At 45.5% G+C, this 15,674-nt stretch overlaps 1 protein-coding gene and 1 non-coding gene across 3 annotated transcripts in view; both read left to right on the top strand.

The window, feature by feature from the left end:
* The window catches only part of LOC126171414 (uncharacterized), a 440,739-nt gene that overhangs the window by 209,492 nt on the left and 215,573 nt on the right, over window positions 1–15,674 (top strand). The window lies entirely within an intron of this gene.
* On the top strand, window positions 1,811–1,885 carry Trnat-ugu (transfer RNA threonine (anticodon UGU)). Its single transcript has one exon. It is a non-coding gene; the product is annotated as a tRNA-Thr (tRNA).

A 15,674-nucleotide genomic window follows, 5' to 3' on the forward strand; every position in this document is an offset into this window, starting at 1 on the left:
GCCGTGGGAACAGATGTTGCATAAGCAGCCGGTCCCGTTGTCCCCAGACCAGCGAGTCCGTCCGCCAACACTGTCGCCGCACATCAAGGTACTGCGTGGCGCACCGCCACAGGCCGGCCGGAAGTACCGAAGCAACCGGCGACCCGACTGACAAATTTCTCTCATTTAGTCTGCAAATGAAGTGTGACACTTCCTTTGTGCATAAACTCGATAAAATGGACTTCGCATAGCAAAACTCAATGAAGACTAATTTACCCTGTCACTGTCAAACGACAAGTAATGGTTTATATATGAAGATGCTATCTGTTTTTTTCGGGGCAGCTGTCCGAAAGAACAGATACCATCTTCATATACAGTTAAGGCTAACCGGCCATCGACATCCTTCTTCTGTGCTGGATACACACGCATTGCTCGAACTCTTACGGGACTCGGTAAATTTGTTTGCCGCGAGTTATCTACATCTACATCGATACTCTGCAAGCCATCTGACGGTGTATGGCGGAGGGTACCTTGAGTACCTCTATCGGTTCTCCCTTCTATTCCAGTCTCGTATTGTTCGTGGAAAGAAGGATTGTCGATATGCCTCTGTGTGGGCTCTAATCTCTCCAATTTTATCCTCATGCTCTCTTCATGAGATATACGTAGGAGGGCGCAATATACTGCTTGACTCCTCGGTGAAGGTATGTTCTCGAAAATTCAACAAAAGCCCGTACCGACCTACTGAGCGTCTCTCCTGCAGAGTCTTCCACTGGCGTTTATCTGTCATCTCCGTAATGCTTTGGCGATTACTAAATGATCCTCTAACGAAGCGCGCTGCTCTCCGTTGGATCTTCTCTCTCTCTTCTATCAACCTTATCTGGTACGGATCCCACACTGCTGAGCAGTATTCAAGCAGTGGGCGAACAAGTTTACTGTAACCTACTTCCTTTGTTTTCGGATTGCATTTCCTTAGGATTCTTCCAATCAATCTCAGTCTGGCATCTGCTTTACCAACGATCAACTTTATATGATCATTCCATTTTAAATCACTCCTAATGCGTACTCCCAGATAATTTATGGAATTAACTGCTTCCACTTGCTGACCTGCTACATTGTAGCTAAATGATAAGGGATCTATCTTTCTGTGTATCCGCAGCACATTACACTTGTCTACATTGAGATTTAATTGCCATTCCCTGCACCATGCGTCAATTCGCTGCAGATCCTCCTGCATTTCAGTACAATTTTCCATTGTTACAACCTCTTGATATACCACAGCATCATCCGCAAGAAGCCTCAGTGAACTTCCGATGTCATCCACAAGGTCATTGATGTATATTGTGAATAGCAACGGTCCTACGATACTCCCCTGCGGCACACCTGAAATCACTCTTACTTCGGAAGACTTCTCTCCATTGAGAATGACATGCTGCCTTCTGTTATCTAGAAACTCTTCAATCCAATCACACAATTGGTCTGATAGTCCATGTGCTCTTACTTTGTTCATTAAACGACTGTGGGGGACTGTATCGAACGCCTTGCGGAAGTCAAGAAACACGGCATCTACCTGGGAACCGGTGTCTATGGCCCTCTGAGTCTCGTGAACGAAAAGCGCGAGCTGGGTTTCACACGATCGTCTTTTTCGAAACTCATGCTGATTCCTACAGAGTAGATTTCTAGTCTCCAGAAAAGTGATTATACTCGAACGTAATAACATAATGAGTGTAATGGGCAGGGCACTACGAATGTAGTGTGTGGGCTTTAAGTTGGGAATGTGTGTCTCACGGGGAGCGTGCAAGGGATAAATCTCTGCAGTCGCACTGTCCTCTGTGCCCTCGGTAGCTCAGATCGATAGAGCGTCTGCCATGTAAGCAGGAGATCCCGGGTTCGAGTCCCGGTCGGGGCATACACATTTTCAACTGTCCTCGTTGATGCACATCAACGCCTGTCGACAGCTTAGGGTCTTGATTTACTTATCATTTTATTAATGGTTTACGTCGCCCCTTCAGAGAGGCACTGCCCTATTATGCACGGTTATTCATAAGCACCTCCTAAATTTCAGAAGACAGTTGTGCGAAAACAATATACAAAAAATACACAAATTTGTGGATGGACATCTTGGTACAAGGTGTCTTAATTTACTTACTCGAGTCAAGAGCATAACCGTAGGATTTTATAAATTTACAATTTCTACACTCCTGGAAATGGAAAAAAGAACACATTGACACCGGTGTGTCAGACCCACCATACTTGCTCCGGACACTGCGAGAGGGCTGTACAAGCAATGATCACACGCACGGCACAGCGGACACACCAGGAACCGCGGTGTTGGCCGTCGAATGGCGCTAGCTGCGCAGCATTTGTGCACCGCCGCCGTCAGTGTCAGCCAGTTTGCCGTGGCATACGGAGCTCCATCGCAGTCTTTAACACTGGTAGCATGCCGCGACAGCGTGGACGTGAACCGTATGTGCAGTTGACGGACTTTGAGCGAGGGCGTATAGTGGGCATGCGGGATGCCGGGTGGACGTACCGCCGAATTGCTCAACACGTGGGGCGTGAGGTCTCCACAGTACATCGATGTTGTCGCCAGTGGTCGGCGGAAGGTGCACGTGCCCGTCGACCTGGGACCGGACCGCAGCGACGCCCGGATGCACGCCAAGACCGTAGGATCCTACGCAGTGCCGTAGGGGACCGCACCGACACTTCCCAGCAAATTAGGGACACTGTTGCTCCTGGGGTATCGGCGAGGACCATTCTCAACCGTCTCCATGAAGCTGGGCTACGGTCCCGCACACCGTTAGGCCGTCTTCCGCTCACGCCCCAACATCGTGCAGCCCGCCTCCAGTGGTGTCGCGACAGGCGTGAATGGAGGGACGAATGGAGACGTGTCGTCTTCAGCGATGAGAGTCGCTTCTGCCTTGGTGCCAATGATGGTCGTATGCGTGTTTGGCGCCGTGCAGGTGAGCGCCACAATCAGGACTGCATATGACCGAGGCACACAGGGCCAACACCCGGCATCATGGTGTGGGGAGCGATCTCCTACACTGGCCGTACACCACTGGTGATCGTCGAGGGGACACTGAATAGTGCACGGTACATCCAAACCGTCATCGAACCCATCGTTCTACCATTCCTAGACCGGCAGGGGAACTTGCTGTTCCAACAGGACAGTGCACGTCCGCATGTATCCCGTGCTACCCAACGTGCTCTAGAAGGTGTAAGTCAACTACCCTGGCCAGCAAGATCTCCGGATCTGTCCCCCATTGAGCATGTTTGGGACTGGATGAAGCGTCGTCTCACGCGGTCTGCACGTCCAGCACGAACGCTGGTCCAACTGAGGCGCCAGGTGGAAATGGCATGGCAAGCCGTTCCACAGGACTACATCCAGCATCTCTACGATCGTCTCCATGGGAGAATAGCAGCCTGCATTGCTGCGAAAGGTGGATATACACTGTACTAGTGCCGACATTGTGCATGCTCTGTTGCCTGTGTCTATGTGCCTGTGGTTCTGTCAGTGTGATCATGTGATGTATCTGACCCCAGGAATGTGTCAATAAAGTTTCCCCTTCCTGGGACAATGAATTCACGGTGTTCTTATTTCAATTTCCAGGAGTGTAGTTTCAGGTAAGGAAACGGAAGGAGTTTGTACGTATGCGCACATACAAAATTGAAATCAATCTTCGCCCAGAAACAAGCATTTTGTTGTGCCATGAAAAAGTCATTCTCGTTGCAAGACTCAGGAGGACAAAAATACAGACACAGATGTTTGTGTGTATTTTTCCACATTCACACAGTGTCGACCCTTTACAGTATCTCCATTTCACCAGGTTGTCAGATTTGTCAACGCACGTTCGTAATTTGTTCAGTAACCATATTGCTGCTGGCTTTACCCCCGGCTAGGAGAGGACTCATTTTGGCTGCCACACGTTTTCTGTGGCTTTCTTGGTTGTAGTATTTAGTGCATATGTTGATCCTAAAACGATCTTCCTAGACTTCAGCAATGGGGATAGGAACTGCAGCCGACCACAAAGTTAAAATAAAATAAAAATTCTCAAATCCTGAGAACAGCTGACCCCATACCCTATACGAAAGGATAAACAACGCTAGGGAGGGGAGAGAGAGAGAGAGAGAGAGAGAGAGAGAGAGAGAGAGAGAGAGAGAGAGAGAGAGAGGAGGGGGGGGGGAGTGAACTCGTATTAGGCCGAGAAGAGGAGTAGTGTTGTGGCATAAAGTTTTTCATGGAAGATGTGCCACCAATTCTGCAGTGTCTCCAATTCCGCACTGTCTCATATAATGACATCTGAAACTGCTGATACAGTGCTGGTGCTCGTTGGCCCCCATCTGATATTCGAGAGGAACAATGTTATGTCTCAGCTAGAACTCTCATTCTCTCCCTACTGCTGTCATCATCATCAAGTTTTGTATTACGGACATCCTCAGCTGTAGAAGTGAACCGTGATGAACAAGACTGCTTCAGCTGTATGATGAATCTTTATTTCTGACCCAACTAGTTTCGCGGCGCTAGAGCCACATCTTCATGGATACAGATCTATTTCACAGTTTATTCCAAACGTAAGCAGTACTTGACCCAACATTCTTATTCAGTTGTGATACAACTTTTTAAGCATCAAGAGACCGGTAGCCCAATTTAAAATGTTCCCTGTAGTCTGCTCTATTTTAAATTGGAGTATCGACATCTTGACTGTAAACAGTTATGTTCAAATGGTTCAAATGGCTCTGAGCACTATGGGACTTAACATCTGAGGTCATCAGTCCCCTAGAACTTAGAACTACTTAAACCTAACCAACTTAAGGACATCACTCATCCATGCCCGAGGCAGGATTCGAACCTGCGACCGTAGTAGTCGCGCGGTTCCAGACTGAAGCGCCTAGAACAGCTTGGCCACCGCGGCCGGCGTAAACAGTTATGTCAAATTGGACAAAGAATGTTGAGTATCTACTACTTATGGTTTGGATTAAATTACAAAATAAATCTGTATCCCTGAAGATGTGGCGCAAGCGCCGCGAAACTAGTTGGATCAGAAATAAATATTTATCATAAGCTGAGGCAGTCGTATCCATCATTGATCTTCATCATCAATAGCAGCACCACCATCCTCACGTCACTACAACACATGGGCATAACTATCAGTCATATAGACGAGACCACTACGTTCAAGGCTCCTGACGTACAAGGCACCCAAAGACATCAGTCTTAAAAAAAAAAAAAAAAAAAAAAAAAAAAAAAAGAAAAAGAAAAAAATGCACCTGCACTAGACTATGGGCCACGCCAGTATATTGATTCAGTTTTCTGTAAAATTTATCTCTCTGATTTCTCATTTAGGATATATGTCCGCCATATGTATGTAGTCGTAACCTCTTAAATGCCCGCACATAGCTATGCATAATTTCCGTCGCCAAGGCAGCTCCGTTGAGGTCTTGACGAGAGCTAGAATAGTTTGACATTGGTCATCGCGAAGTTTCTTTTTTTTCGAACTTTATAGAGTATGTTCCACTTCAGACTTTCAAATTGTCGAATATCATTGTAGGGAGTATAGCGTGCCAGTGAATGCGTAATGGTTTCAAATGGATCTGAGCACTATGGGACTTGACTTCTGAGGTCATCAGTCCTCTAGAACTTAGAACTACTTAAACCTAACTAACCTAACGACATCACACACATCCATGCCCGAAGCAGGATTCGAACCTGCGACCGTAGCGGTCGCGCGGTTCCAGACTATAGCGCCTAGAACCGCTCGGTTTCACTTGCGGGCGAAATATCAAATGCCTATGGGAGAATAACAAGAGACTGCCAGAAACACTCATGGGGTGCAGAAGGCTAGGACTGTGACTGCTGCAAGAACAGAGGCTAGCAGGGAAGGGTCGACTCGGCAGTTAAGATTCGCGGCACGCGACGCATCGATCTCGGCGTTATCGCAGCCCCAGCATCAGCAGTGTGAACGAACTCGCCACAGGTTGCACGCTCGCCAACTACTGTGCTGTGTTCTGTGCGGCCCAAGCTTCTCCTGCCGACTTTCTCTTGTTCCTTGTTTCTAGGTAATGGTTCACAGTAGCAACGTGTAACTCATGTTCCGGTTTCACCACGGGCAAAGAGCACAGTCATTAGCGGTCCAACTCTTCTCAGCCCGGTTGTCACCATATCCTTTACAGTGTGTAAACTTTTAGATGGCAGACCTCTCCCTAGTCCTGAATCGGTAGAAGTCGGTAAACGTCGGGAGGCTTCGGTAGGCACGCAGTTTCGACTGCTGCCAACATTACGTAGCTGACTGTGTTGTACAAGGTAGCCATTGTCGTCTGCTTCGTTATTGTTTTGCGCTGTACTTTTCTGCGTGTTTTTATAGTGCAGTTGTGCTAAACATTATCAAAATGAGTGAAGAGGCAGTTGCTGGCCCATCTCTGGAGTCGCCAACAACCTCTACTGGTTGAAGGTTAGAAGGAAACGAGTACTACGTAGCGATGCTCGCAAAATTATATTGCGTGTGATTGAATGCTGCGAAAGGGAAAGGGAGCAGAAAAAAAATGCTTCACCCCATTCACAAATCTTCAGTGAGAACTGCTACATACACAGGACAAAGCATGCGTAGCATTGGAAGATTCAAACAGTTTTCCAATAATCATCCTGGCGTATTACCACAAACGCCTGGCAAGAAAAGGTGAGCTTCCATTTCAGATATTTTGTTCGCGATCACTTTGAAGGAGCCCCCTATTTCGTCCGAATTACCTTATATTTCAGTTTTCCTTGCTACCGTATCGCTTTGTATGGAAACACCACTGGTTACTGATTATTTCGAAACACATTCATATTACAGTGCATTTCCAAATTCAAAAAATACATGCAGTGCAGAAGGCATTTTCTTATACATCTTTCTCTCTCTTTTAACTTAGGAAAAGAAGTGGAGAAATCGAAGTAATGATCGATGATTTCGACCAGCGTGTCATTGAAACATTGTCCATTACTCTTTTCGGGCGTTCTGAGAACAACTCACCAAAGTTTCATTGCAATCTGATGAATGGTTTGTGAGCGCATAATAGACAAACATATACATACATTCATTTTTATATATATAGATTTTAATGTACATGACGACTTCAGTTTCGTTTACGAACAAAATTTAAAGCGAGTTTTACTTCCAAGCCTTTCGTCTGCTTTCGTGTAAGCATGACGCGCAATTTGTAGTGCCAGTACTGCAACTGGTAGACGTGCCTAGCCCCCCCAACGGCTCCTTGCCCCTCGCCAGCCAATGCTTGCTTCCTCCTCTCCCCGCACTCCCCTCACAACTCAGCCGTCTTACAGTTAACACACTGTAGTTGACGATGTTGCCGTGACTCATGATAATGTTACAATTATGATCAGAGGTATGCTTTCATGCGTTATCGCATTTACACTTCTGAATACAAAGTAGACACAAGTTACCTACCAATTTCTCCTCTTTTTATTTTCACTGAGAGAGACATCACAATTACGTAGTTCTACAGCCATCTCAAAGGGATGTAATCATTGACTCTGCGGACTATGCAAGACATTGGCGTAAATTGGTCATTATGGGATTAGGGAAAAAAGCTCAATGGTTCACTTCATATCTAGAAATTAAGGAGCGGAAGTACCCCATATGCCCCCCAATTTCAACAAGCAGGGAAGAGATTTGAATCTGTCTGTACAGAGGAGGCTGACGCAGGGTTCTGAAACCGTTACTTTCGGTGACCTACCCATCTAGATTACTTCCGTGTCGCTAGTTGGAGCCGAACGTTAAACCGACTTGATAGCTAACTCTATCGGCAAACATTCAGTGTACTTAGATGCACGTCCGTACTCTGTCACCATTGTCAAGAATGTAGCATTTCTTCAGCCTCAAGATGAGTACATTATATTTATTTAAAGTGCACTCGTGTCAACCAAACTTTTGCTTGCCTGTTCAGATTCCTACAGTGAAAGTTCCTTTTTCCATCTACCACGCGCTTATCACTGGCAACGAGAACATAACATTAGGCTTTCGTAACATAACGGTTACCGACTCGTATGATAACATTCAGTACTTAGTATGGAATGATGACAGAAAGCTTTCTTGGAAAATCAGATTCAGAGTGGGACTCTGTGCGAGACATTCCATTTCAGGGATGTTGTTGTTGACAAATTATTGCCTCGCAGATGGCGCTTTGTGACCGTGTGCATTGTCACGCTGATACATACTGACAAGGGAACATCCCCATCGCACCCCCCTCAGATTTAGTTATAAGTTGGCACAGTGGATAGGCCTTGAAAAACTGGACACAGCTCAATCGAGAAAACAGGAAGAAGTTGTGTGGAATTATGAAAAAAATTAATAAAATATACAAACTGAGTAGTCCATGTGCAACATATGCAAGATCAAGGAGGCTGTAGCATAAGGAGCGCCGTGGTTAGCGTGAGTAGCTGCGGAACGAGAGGTCCTTGGTTCAAGTCTTGCCTCGACTGAAAATTTTACTTTCTTTATTTTCGCAAAGTTATGATCTGTCCGTTCGTTCATTGACGTCTTTGTTCACTGTAATAAGTTTAGTGTTTGTGTTTTGCGACCGCACCGCAAAACCGTGCGATTAGTAGACGAAAGGACGTGCCTCTCCAATGGGAACCGAAAACATTTGATCGCAAGGTCATAGTTCAACCGATTCCTCCACAGGAAAACATCTGATACATTCTATACGACACTGGTGACGGCATGTGCGTCACATGACAGGAATATGTTGTCGACCCACCTAACTTGTACACTTAGCGAATGGGTAAAAAGATTCTTCTACCTTGCCCGATTTAGGTTTTCTTGTGGATGTGATAATCACTCCGAAAAAAGTGATGAAAACATAAGAGTTTGTCACATAAACTGAAAATAAAAATTTAAATTTTCACTCGAGGGAAGACTTGAACCTAGGACCTCTCGTTTGGTAGCTGCTCTCGCTAACCACGGGACCACGGCGCGACACCCATTGTCCTTGATGTTGCCTATCTTCGCATGGACTACTCAGTTTGTATATTTTACTAATTTTTTTCGTAGTTCCACACAACTTCTCCCTGTTTTCTCGATTGATCTGTGTTCAGTTTTTCAAGGCCTATCCACTGTGCCAACTCATAACTAAATCTGAGGGGGGTGCGATGGGGAGGTTCCCTTGTGAGCTTTATTATCTTCACTACAGGCGTAACCTCTGCTCTCTCTCAAACTAAAGCACGAAGGCTTGTTCAGCTTATTTGTATTCTATTATCTTTTATGCTGGTGTATTTCGGGACAACTCCATGCGGTCGTCAAAAACATACTTTGATCAGAAAAGAGCGGTCATAATGGTCCGTAGTGTCCGTTCTCACTCACTTCGTGTAGGGCGTTCTTCAGCTGTCGCGGAGTCCCAGCTCGGCCGTCCCTTTAGACACAATCCCTCGTGGAACTTTCAGTTAACAATAGTGACTCATTCAAAAGAAATTGCGAAATTCATTCAGTGAACATTGGACAGAAAATCCGGTATGCTCGTGGATAGGCCTTTCTTAAGCACTGTTCGACAGGTTTAGTTTTCAAAAGGTTTCCACAGAAATGAAAAACTAGATGATGAATCCCAAGTGTTCAAATCCTAGCCGAAAAGTTTGCTTGTGGCGTATTCATCCCATTATGTACAGCAGTTTCTAGGTGTCATTCACAACTTGCACCTGTCGTGTATTATGTATTCGCAAACTCATAGAAATTTTTTGTGTCCTTAATTCTTTTATTAATTTGTTGATAAACTTTTTAACTAACATTCTGTAAGATACATACTGAACAGATCTCAAATAAAGCTGCGTGGTTGTAGAGACCTTTTCAAGTCTCAAACTTCTGCGATGTACGTATGCAGACTTGCGAGCTAACATCCCTGAGATGTTCTGGCTCTCATGCGGTTCCTCTTCGTCGAAATGTCGTGGCTCAAAGTCGTCTAGGGGTTGAATCGCATGTGTCGCATTACTCGCCCTAAATTAGACGCGTGTCACTCTTTGGTTAAATTGTCTGGCTGATGGCAAGCTTGCGAACTACAAATATAGCATATAATAACAGTAATAATAATATAGGGAAGTAAATTAACTACCCATAAATGATGTAGGCCACACAGTTGCTATTTGGTACCGGTTGGAGTGGCTGGGCGGTTCTAGGCGCTGCAGTCTGGAACCGCGCGACCGCTACGGTCGCTGGTTCGAATCCTGCCTCTTGCATGGATGTGTGTGATGTCCTTAGGTTAGTTAGGTTTAAGTAGTTTTAAGTTCTAGGGGACTGATGATCTCAGAAGTCAAGTCCCATAGTACTCAGAGCCATTTTTTGTTAACAGCGCTACTGTTTGTAACGATTGCAATTATTCTCTCGGCAAATGTAAACGGAACGTATACGCATGGCTTAACAACAGCATTCTTTTACAGTGCGACGTTACTGGGATCTTAGTATTAGGACATTGTTATTATTGATTTTCACATACAAATGATATATCGGATCCTCACTCGTAATGCAGTACGGCAATGGCCATAAAAATTCTCATAAAATACACTTATCACGGCGGGACAAGTAGCCTTTAGTCTATTACCGGTTATTACTGATCTGTTGTGATCATATCTACAGAACCCCTCGCCCTGTTGCTCTTCATAAATTGTACTGTTGGCGGCTCATCGCTCTGATGTCTGCGCGCTCTGGAAGAAACTTTCACATACATTGTCGAAAGACGGTTATACTGAGCGTCCCGCCGCCGCCTTAACCTGAACTGAGTGCTGTTACTGTTCGTATCCCTTCGGCCGGACACGACTATTTGCCGTCTAAATGACTGACGAACTGTTACAATACTGCTTCGGCGAGCGCACTCAAGCGTGGACGAGCTGTAACGGTGGATGGGGCTAGCGTTTTTCCAAAACCGACAATACACAGGAAATGACAACATCGTTCCGCCCTTATCTGTAACTAATGGCCAATTTCAGTTGCGAAGCTATTTGAAGTGCATGAGCGCAAGTCGAAAGCCATCCGGCCTTCAGGATGTATTAGATAATCGTTAAAATCTATCAGAAGCAGACGTGCTTAACGTCGCAAATCACTACACGAATGATAATATTAGGTAATCGGAGACTATCGTAACAAACGCAGTGTTTTTTATGTGCAGTGGGTAACGAGCGATGTAGTGTTACGTGGATCACATTGTGCCCGTAAATGTTGCCCTAATGGAAGTACGTAGCCAACGGCTGCCGGCAGGACGGGTGTTCGATATGTTGGCGTAAGTTCCTGTCTAATTGGCGTGGTCACAAAGAGTGCTTGTGACATACGGAATTGTATGTACGCCGTTTTAGATATGTGAGGAGGAGTATGATATCGAATTTAGAAAATAAACGAGGTTAGAGTTTGTCTCAACAATTTTTATCACCCTTCCTCGAGAGTCGTAGTCTTCTGCTACGCTTATTTTGAAATTATCGTTTCCCAGCGTAGCTTCCATCGCCTCACCTTCCCAAACCATGAAATTATCCTCGAAAGCTACCCATCTTATCAGCCAAAACTCTCCTTGTTTCTTCCGTTTCAGTAAAGGTTCCCAGCTGTCACCAACCCTTACATCCACTCATTAATTCTTTCCCATGAACATACATCATTTTTCCTTTAATATGCTCTACAATCCAACAAGTTTTCCTATGCGTCTCATCAAGTCTTTTGCGGAGTCCGTATCATCTTCATTTCCAGATAACAGAATGGTATGTGTAACGAATAACTGTTTGTAAACCTGCGTATGTAATCGAATTTCTCTCATGATCATTTTCTGGCTATCTGTAGGAGGAAGTAATATGTTACTCGATTCCCTTTAGAACGGGCGTACTGGAAAATTTTGTTCAAATGGTTAAAATGGCTCTGAGCACTATGCGACTTAACTTCGTAGGTCATCGGTCGCCTAGAACTTAGAACTAATTAAATCTAACTAACCTAAGGACATCACACACATCCATGCCCGAGGCAGGATTCGAACCTGTGACCGTAGCGGTCGCTCGGTTCCAGACTGCAGCGCCTAGAACCGCACGGCCACTCCGGCCGGCCGAAAATTTGGAAGTGATGCACAACGATCCTCATGTAGCCTGTCACTGGAGTTAGATGTCCATCTTTGTCAAGATCTCGTGCTCAATAAATAAATGAGTGAAGAAACGCGGTGGTCTCTCTATTAATGCCAACTGGTAAGGTTCACAAACTGACGACCAGTACGCAAGAATATACCAAGCGAGTGCTTTGTAACCTAACTGTTTCGTGTGTGAGTGATATTTCCTAATGGTTCTTACGAGGAATCTTTGTCTGACATCTGCCTTTCGTAAAGCTAGCACTATTCGGTGATTCCACTTCAGTTCGGTCTGTAAGCATACCCCTACGTCATTCACAAGAGACTGGCCGGAGTAGCCGAGCGGTTCTAGGCGCTACAATCTGGAACCGCGTGACCGCTACGGTCGCAGGTTCGAATCCTGACTCGGGCATGGATGTATGTGATGTCCTTAGGTTAGTTAGGTTTACGTAGTTCTAAGTTCTTGGGGACTGATGACCACAGCAGTTAAGTCCCATAGTGCTCAGAGCCATTTTTGAGCCATTCACAAGACACGTTAATTGTTGCAGCGGAGTCTAATTGTAGGACTTGCCACTGAACCGCACTGAATTATTGTTGTAGTTCGTAATGGTGACTGGATTTTGTTAATAATTTTGTTAATTATCATTTAATTTTATTTGCACTTGAGCAAGGATTTGGATAATAAAAGGATTGGGAGCTCCACCCGCTGAACCGATAACTGACAAAAGGCCTACGACTGACTGGAGGTCTAACCCCAAACGTACGAATTCATATTTTGGCACTTACTGAGCCAACGAGTAACGTGAAAAGAAACGTGATTTCCGTACGCTACAGTCAGCTTCAAGGGATCGGGGGTCCTTTCTACTCAGTGTTTGGTTTGTGTGCTGGATAATGACTTTCTGTCCTACTTCGGGTTGCGTTCCACCTCCTCTCAGCGGGAGATTTAATAGCATGACGCGTTTTAAAGGGAAGTTGCAGCGAGGTGTGACTGCACTAAAGAGGACGTGATCCTCCGCAAGATGACTCACAAAGTCAGCTCTGCGGCCACTTCTGCTTTTGGCGTCTCGTGTGCAAGCGTGGGCTGCGGCGAGTGTACCTGGCCGGTCTGCGTGACGTAGCGGCTGGCGGCTTCTCTCCTTACACAGCTGGTCCGCCGCCACCAGGCGCCGGCAAAGTGACCTTGCGGCACACTTACGACTCCTGCAAGCGGAAGCAGGCATACCAGCGTACCGCGCAGTCGTCTAGAGCGTTTCTGTAGCGCTCTTTCCTTTTGCTGGAGACGTTAAAAACCAGCTCCTCACCAATTATAGAAATGAACAACTGAGACATATTTTTGTGTGTGTGGCCCTGCATTCGAAATCGTAGATTAACGGCGTCAAGCGAATTTCGAAATCTGGAAATCAGCTACAGGTAAGAAGCATAAGCTACGTAATCATACACAGGGCCGGCCGGTGTGGCCGTGCGGTTCTAGGCGCTTCAGTCTGGAACCGCGTGACCGCTACGGTCGCAGGTTCGAATCTGCCTCGGGCATGGATGTGTGTGATGTCCTTAGCTTAGTTAGGTTTAAGTAGTTCTAAGTTCTAGGGGACTGATGACCACAGATGTTAAGTCTCATAGTGCACAGAGCCATTTGAACCATCATACACAGATAAACGTTTGTTTCGACTAGTAAAACCTAAAATGGAAAACAGAATTCTCAGCCACTCTATTGTCACTACACGAAAACAATGACTTACATCACATACTCGTTTTGATGGGTTTGGATGACACCTGTGGTAATAATGGAAAGCACCACGGCCGCAGTGGACTACATGAACATTACTGCGGTCCACCTGCACCACGCCTTGCTTCATATCTGTTAGCGACGCCATCTTACAGCATGGGTTTCGAAAAAGACGGTCCTGTGAAACCCAGCTAGCGCTATTCACCCACGAGACTCAGAGGACCATAGACACGGGTTCCCAGGTAGATGCCGTGTTTCTTGACTTCCGCAAGGCGTTCGATACAGTTCCCCACAGTCGTTTAATGAACAAAGTAAGAGCATATGGACTATCAGACCAACTGTGTGATTGGATTGAACAGTTCCTAGATAACGGAACGCAGCATGTCATTGTCAATGGAGAGAAGTCTTCCGAAGTAAGAGTGATTTCAGGTGTGCCGCACGGGAGTGTCGTAAGACCGTTGCTGTTCACAATATACATCAATGACCTTGTGGATAACAACAGAAGTTCACTGAGGCTTTTTGCGGATGATGCTGTAGTATATCGAGAGGTTGTAACGATGGAAAATTGTACTGAAATGCAGGAGGATCTGCAACGAATTGACGTATGGTGCAGGGAATGGCAACTGAATCTCAATGTACACAAGTGTAATGTGCTGCGAATACAAAGAAAGAAAGATCACTTTTCATTTAGCTACAATATAGCAGGTCAGCAACTGGAAGCAGTTAATTCCATAAATTATCTGGGAGTAGGCATTAGGAGTGATTTAAAATGGACTGACCATATAAAATTAATCGTCGGTAAAGCAGATTCCAGACTGAGATTAATTGGAAGAATCCCAAGGAAATGCAATCCGAAAACAAAGGAAGTAGGTTACAGTACGCTTGTTCGCCCACTGCTTGAATACTGCTCAGCAGTGTGGGATCCGTACCAGATAAGGTTGAGAGAAGAGAGAGAGAAGATCCAACGGAGAGCAGCGCGCTTCGTTACAGGATCATTTAGTAATAGCGAAAGCGTTACGGAGATGATAGATAAACTCCAGTGGAAGACTCTGCAAAAGAGACGCTCAGAAGCTCGGTACGGGCTTTTGTTGAAGTTTCGATAACATACCTTCACCGCGGAGTCAAGCAGTATATCGCTCCCTCCTACGTATATCTCGCGAAGAGACCATGAGGATAAAATCAGAGAGATTAGAGCCCACACAGAGGCATACCGATAATCTTTTTTTCCACGGACAATACTAGACCGGAATAGAAGGGATAACCGATAGAGGTACTCAAGATACCCTCCGCCACACACCGTCAGTTGGCTTGCGGAGTGTGGATGTAGATGTAGATGTAGATCTTCCAGCAGGATAACTGTCCGTTGTCATAAGGTCAGGATCGTGTTGCAGAGCACACGTTATTGTCTTGGCCATCAAATTCACCTCATCTGAACCAGCATGAAGTGAACACATCTGGGACGCTACCGCGCGCCAGCTCCGCTACCACAAACCGCTGTCCTGTATCACCTGTGAGTTGCGTGACCTGTGTGTAGGTGCCTGGTGCCAAACGTGTCTGAAAATCAACCAAGGAATTTCGAATCCATGCCACGCAGAATCGCTACTGTACTGCGTTCCACTGATGGACGAACTGCCTGTCATAATGTTCTGGTTCATCAGTGTGCGTTTCGAGTTCAGTCCGGTGAAGATGCTTCACAACAAAATTAGGTGAAACGTCTATGGAAAAATATAAACATTGGACAAACATAACGTCAAAATAATTTATATATAGTTATTAGCAACAGAAAATAGACAGTTCAACAACGTTAAAAATCTTTCACACTGAAATCGCTTCACGTGCAGCAAGTATATCTTGCTTATTAAAGCATCCATTTCAAGAAAACTAAAAGCATCTCTCATTAGCT

Source organism: Schistocerca cancellata, chromosome 1 (assembly GCF_023864275.1).
Source record: "Schistocerca cancellata isolate TAMUIC-IGC-003103 chromosome 1, iqSchCanc2.1, whole genome shotgun sequence".
In the NCBI taxonomy this organism is placed as follows: Eukaryota; Metazoa; Arthropoda; class Insecta; order Orthoptera; family Acrididae; genus Schistocerca; species Schistocerca cancellata.